Below are 6,782 nucleotides of genomic sequence, written 5' to 3' on the forward strand. Positions count from 1 at the left end.
AAGGGACCTTAGAGATGCTTGACTCCAAGGATGCATAACTTTAGCTCCATGGGTTCTAAAATCTTCCACAAAAAGATTCAAGGCTGTCAGTGAATTTAGATGGGAAAAAATACATCTTTATTTTAACAAGACTGATTTATTTTGCAATCCTGTGCAATTTTTTTATGCATTTAAAGGCATTACTCTATGAAGGGGTCTGTAAGCTTCACCAGTATTCAAAAGGGGTCCATGATTCCAAAAGAGTTGAGAATCCTTGCCCAACCTCTTCGCTTTATGATGATGAAGTTTAGTGAGAGGTTGAGTTGCTGATTTAAATTAAGTCACTTGCCAGTTAAGAAAATTCCCATGGTCACTCAAGTGGAAGTGACATAGATTGGTTTCAAACCAGGTCTCCAGATTCCAAAACCAGTGCCCTTTCTACTCTATCCAACTTGGCAATGAGCATATATGATAACACCAGGCAGTCTAACTTCAGTGGTACAAAGTACCAGAGATGTCAGATGAGGTATGTGCTGGGATGGTCAGGATTTTTGCCCTAAAGGATGAGGGGAGACTTGATGTGGTCCTAAAAAATGAATAGCATCTGGAGAGGTGAAGGATAGGGAAGAAAACAGTAGAAAAGTCATTTTAATGTAACATTTTAATGGAAGCAGAGATGACATGCTTAAAAATTTTGTAGAAAGCACAAAATTAGGAGGGATGTCAAACATATTAGATGACAAAATCAGGATACAAAAATATTTCTACAAAGATATCTAATAGCATGTTGTAATGGACACCGAGACATAACAGGACAGCTAGGCCAATTATAATTTGATAGGAGTGTTTATTAACTGGCCGAGACTGCCTTTCAGACTGAAAGACAGCCTTGAGCTTTCTATTAGACATAATTTTATAGACAATGTGAATGCTAGTAACAGAGTATCAGCATTGTGTTCATTCAAGCAAAACTTTCTCAGTATTACTCTATTAAGACAAATCATTCCCAGTATTATTTGGGCTCAAGAAAACATTCTCAGTATAATTCTATTAAGACAAATCATTTATATTATTTCTGCTGAAGCAAAGTGAAGCCATAGTCCCTTAACAAAGCTTGGAATACAAACATAAACAGACCTGAATCCATGGGAATCTGTGTCTTGCTTTAGCAACACAGGTGAAACATTTCTTTACTATTGGAGCCTATTAGGTGGTTTCCAAGGAACCCAGTAGGGGTCCCCTCTAGCAGGTTTAAGGGGGCTTTAGTGTATAATTTCTGGTGGACACTTCAATGTAAGAAGAGACCCAAAAAGAGATAATAGCTCCTTTGAAAAAATTTGGAATTTTTAATGAACTGCAAACTCAAGATGGTTCAGCTGGGTAATATGGTATTTAAAAAATTCAATGTGGGATGGTGTGAGGAGAGAAAATAATTGCTTATTGTTTTTTAATAAAATAAAATAGTATAAAATGCATTTAAAAATTAATTCAATCTTAGACTACATTAAAAGAAACATAGTGCTCAGAATAAGGGAGATAGTAGTCCTGGTCTATTCTTTTCTGTATGTAGGATGTCATTTTACTGACTTCATTGATGACTTGGATGATAGAATATTCTCATTCCTTGAGTTTGGCTTTTCTTCTTAAGTCCCTGCTTCACAGAGAGAAGATTCGACTAGCTCCTGTCTCTACTTTCCCTTACAGTGATAAAAACCCCTACGTACCATATCACCCAGTTTTTCCACTCTGAAGATAATATGCACAAAGTTTTTCAGTTAAATGCATAATTGTCTTCCTGTTTTGCTTGCATATGGAATCACTCATCTTATTTGGTATTTGTTAATCTTGAAAATAAAAAAAAAATTAAAAATGTAGCTAAAGATATAGTGTATAAGTTCTTTCAGGAAATAGAAAACACACACTTAGCCTGGGAACAGATATATTGACACTCATGTCTAGCTAACTCATATTTGGAATGATTGCTGATTTCACATACACACATACACATCTATACCTATACCTAAAACTATACCTATACCTATATCTATATCATCTACATCTATATCTATCTATTTCCATATCCATATCCGTCTATATATGCATATATGATATATTTTATAGAGAACCCAAATTAAGGGGCAAATTATAGTTCAGATAACTGACTGTTAAATCATTTGTGAGTTTTGACTATTTGTGATCTAACTGTAAGAAGTATACCCATGTAGGTCTACATGAGTGACTTGGGGTTGGGGCGGTGGTTGTGTTCTGATGCTGATCTTGAGTCTCCTTTGGAGTCACTGACCATTAACGAGGAGCCATGGCATTGCAGAAGTTCTTTATCAGGGCCAATTAGAAGATGAATGGGGACAAGAAGTATATGGGGGAGCTCATCACTTCCACTGGGCCAAGGTGCCTGCCAACACCAAAGTGGTATATGGACCCCCTGCTATCTACCTTGACTTTGTTCATCAGAAATTGGATGGAAAAATTGGTGTAACTGCTCAGAACTGCTACAAAGTGGCCAAGGGTGAATTTACTGGGGAGATCAGTCCTGCCATGATTAAGAACTGTGGGCCCACTGGATGATCCTAGGACATTCTGAAAGGGGACATATTTTTGGGGGGGTCAGTGTAAGGGTTATGAGATTTAAAGATCTCCCATGCCCCATGGACGTGCTGACATAGCAGAGCAAGAGAAAGTGAAAAGCCGAGCTAACGGTCCTGCGGTTGGCAGTTGGTGGCAGTTGCCTTTTTTTTTTTTTGAGTTGGGACTCCTGCTGAGCACTGCCAGAGGCCAGAGCTGCTGGGAGCGTGCTGGGTGGTTGCTGTGAGTGGGGAGAGGAGGACCTTTGCCTGAGGTAGCCTGTTCTGTTTTGAGGGCTTGAAAATGTGGGTGCTTTCTAGTTTATCTACCTGTGCCAATATCATAACTACTCTGATGGCTTTCACTTTCTGGTTTTGGGACTCAGTCTTTTGGTATCTTAATAAATTTTCTAGTTTATTTCCCCAAATGGCAAACCTGACGTATTTTGTGATGGATAATTATATCAGCATATTTGTAATCTCTATAGGCATTGTGAATATGGCATTGCTGATACAGTCAGATGAGCTCATTGGGCATAAGGTAGCCCATGTTCTGTCAGAAGACCTAGGACTGACTGACTGTATTGGTGAGAAGTTGGATGAAAGGGAAGCTGAAATCACTGAAAAGGTGGTTTTTGACCAGACCAAAGCCATTGCAGTAATGTGAAGAGCTGGTTCAAAGTCATCTTAGCTTATGAACCAGTCTGGGCTATTGGTACTGGCAAGACAGCTACACCCCATCAGGCCCAGAAGGTACATGAGAAGCTTCAGTGCTGGCTTAAGACCCACATCTCAGAACCTGTATCACAATCTACCAGGATCATTTATGGAGGCTATGTGACCAGAGTCAACTGTAAGGATCTGGCTGGCATGCTAACCTGACTGGATGATTTCTTGGTGGGTGGAGCTTCCCTTAAGTCTGAATTCATGTACATCATCCAAACCAAAAGCTGGGCCCTTCATGTGGCCCTTTGACTCCCGTATATACAGAGCTGGGACAAGGCTATATAAGTATGGTTTACCCCTCCCCCTCCCATGTGATTGTGGTGCTGATTCCCCTCCCCCCATGTTTTAATTCAAACTACACCTTCCTCCACTATGTAGATTGTGTGCACAGCTCCTCAGCTGGAGCAAGATTTTCTCCATTTACTGTAAATTGGAAGGAAGCACACACACACACACACTCATGTACCCATGTATACAAAATTTCATTCTTTTATTTCTCCCAGTGCCAAGCACAGTGTTATATGTATAGGAGGTGCACAATAAATGTTCCTTGAACTGAATCACTTTCTCTTCCTATTTCTAAATCCTTGGCAGAGGAACTTTTCTGAAAGAAACAACATCTTAGGAGCATCTCATCCCTGAGGGCAGAAGAAAAGAAGACCCAGGATCAAACACTGGTAGTGCTATATAGAATATTCCAGCTTCACCCTTTATCTGCCCACACTGAAGGATCTAGAGGTAGAAGGAACATCGATGGTCATCTTGTCCAACTGCTTCATTTTATGGATCAGGGCACTTAGGGCAAGGGAGGAAACATGACTTGTCTAAGGTTACTTGGGCAGGGAGAAGCAATACTAGGATTGAAACCCAAGTTTCTGTCACCAAGTTCAGCATCTTTCTACCACACTCTACTGTCATCTTGATCTATAAAGCAAAACATTTTTGAGGTAGGCCTGGGCGGGGCAGGGGGGAGATGGCACAGTCCCTAATTCCAAGGACCTTACAATCTACTATGTTTGTTTATACAATATTAGATGTATTTTATACAAATAGCATTTTCCTGAATACCAAGAACAGATTATTGTATACAGTAGCATTAGTGAATATTGGTTGAATTTGATGTCAGAGATCTCACTTTTGGAGTGGCAACTACATTTGATATTGTCCTATGCTCCATGCCAGTATATTATAATTTAATCTAATTCTTCTCTTTATTTTCTAGGAAAGCTTCTGAATACCAACCTCATCCTGGCAGCACTGAGTGGTAGACTTTTTGCCTATGACTAAACCATAAGATCTCTGGGAAAGCCAGAGACCCAAAATCTAATCTTACAAAGGGGATTAGAAACAACCAGGGTAGAAGAATTATGTCTTTTTGTTTGTTTGTTGTTTTTTTTTGTTGTTGTTGTTTTCAAAAGGAGGCTTAAAGCCTAGAAAGAAGCATTTGTAAGCAGGTGCATAGGGAATACGGGAAACACATGAAACCAAGAGGTTCCCTAGAACTTCTGGTGTTAGTCTTTGGGAAGGGGGTGGGGGAATCACTGTTGATTTTTCAGAAATCCATAAAATCTTTAGGAATCATCTAAAGGGACTTACAATAGCTCCTAAAGAATCCATATGGTTTTCTTCCCTCTCTGGTAAGTCCTTTTTCCCCTCTTGGGTCTTAATGTCCTCTGCCTCATCATGAATGCTCTGTTTTAACTCCCCTCAGAAAGGAACTGAACTTGGAGTTATTGTCAAAGCAATATCATGATAGTTCAAGTCAGTTCATCTCTTGCATAGGGTCTTACACAGTCCCCTAAAGATTTGTTCTGCCTTCTTGCGGTTCAAACTTCTTCAGGAAAAAAAGCACATTGTGAATCAGATGCTTAACTTCTTCCCTTCCCATCAGATATGCACTCTCCAAATAATTCACAGTAATAACTTGGAACAAAGCATAGTTTGTATGCCTCCTCACATTTTGGTATTTGTCTTTAAGGCAGGGTCATGTTAGTCATATTCTTCTCTCCTCAGGAGACTTGCTGTTTAGGGATTCCCCTCTCTCTAGAAGGCCGTATCACTGAATTTTTGAACTTGCGGTTAATTGTGAGGCAATCTCCATGGCCAGTGCTGCCTAAGAAGTCTTCTTTGTCTGGAAGGTGAGGTGATTGAATCATGCTGCCTTATCCATTCCATCTCTTTGAACTAGGAGGCAGGGGTTCAGGAATTACATTTTCCATGAACTCATTTTGTAGACAACTAAGGGCAGCATCTATTTGTATGTGTGTTTCTGCCACAAGGGAGTCATTAATGCTCTTTAAGATGTGGAGGTGAATAAGAACTATCTCTGTACATAAAGAAGAAAGAAGAAAGAAAAGAAGCCACAAGAAGTATGGTTGGACTTGTCAGTTGTAAAAGTATGTACAGGCCATCATAAAGGATGATGAATTCCATCCTCCTATTAGCCTGAGTCAATTCATAGAAAAATCATAGATCTAGACCTAGAAAGCAACTTTGAAGCTATTTGTTGCAACGTCCTTAATTTATAATATGAGGAAACAGGGTCCCAGAGAGATTAAGTGACTTTCACAAAGTCATACATGTATTTGGCAGAATAGCTGGAATTTGAACTCGGATCCTTTAACTCCAAGTTCAGCACTTTCTACTGTACCATATTCATCTTGGGGCAGCCCCAGTCACTGACATTTAATCAGGAAAGGTTGGTGTCCTCTTAACACGGTGTTAATAGGCATACCTGTATCTTATAAGGGGAGTCACCAGCGGTGAATCAGACAATAGCTGATTGCCCTGTAAGTTTAGCAAGTTGGTTGGGAAAACTCTCCTCATAACCCCTCCTATACTTCCGCTGGTTAAATATTTACTGTCTCAATAAATCAAACTAAGCTTCCTTTGGGCATTTTGGTACAAACTTCCAGTTCTGGGAACCTAGAGAAGTTCCAACAATTGTCCTCTTTTGGATGACCTTCTCTAGTTCCTTGATGAGGTGGCTAGGTAGTGCAGTGGACACAGTGCCAGCCCTGGAGTCAGAAAGACCTGAGTTCAAATCTGGCCTCCAGTACTTACTGGTTGTGTGGCCTTAGGCAAGTCACTTAACCCTGTTTGCCTCAGTTTCCTCATCTGTAAAATGAGCTGGAGAAGGAAATGGCAAACCACTCTGGTATCTTTGCCAAGAAAACCCCAAATGAAGTCATGAAGAGTCTGACATGACTGAAACAACTGAAAAACAAGTGCCTTGAAATGAATCCCCTCAGTGTCCATGAAGGATATGGCTTAAATACTCCTCAACTTTACAATATATAAATATGTACATTATTTGATATAATAAATATACACACATATTATACAATATACATATATTACATTATAAATACATACAATGTATCTTCCATAGCTGGGCAGGCATGGAATTTATAATTACTCCCAAACTCATAATTGGACAAATTCAACCCCATGAAAAGTGTTATAAAGTTCTTGTAAGATTCATTCTGCCTAGGT

At 39.6% G+C, this 6,782-nt stretch overlaps 1 pseudogene; it reads left to right on the forward strand.

Annotated features, from left to right (window-relative positions):
* The first annotated feature begins 6 nt into the window (after positions 1 to 6).
* LOC138172609 (triosephosphate isomerase-like) lies at positions 7 to 3,814 on the forward strand (annotated as a pseudogene).
* Positions 3,815 to 6,782: the final 2,968 nt, after the last annotated feature.

This window comes from Petaurus breviceps, unplaced genomic scaffold (genome assembly GCF_028583685.1).
Source record: "Petaurus breviceps papuanus isolate PSGF00001 unplaced genomic scaffold, PetGlider_PUasm1.0 551, whole genome shotgun sequence".
In the NCBI taxonomy this organism is placed as follows: Eukaryota; Metazoa; Chordata; class Mammalia; order Diprotodontia; family Petauridae; genus Petaurus; species Petaurus breviceps.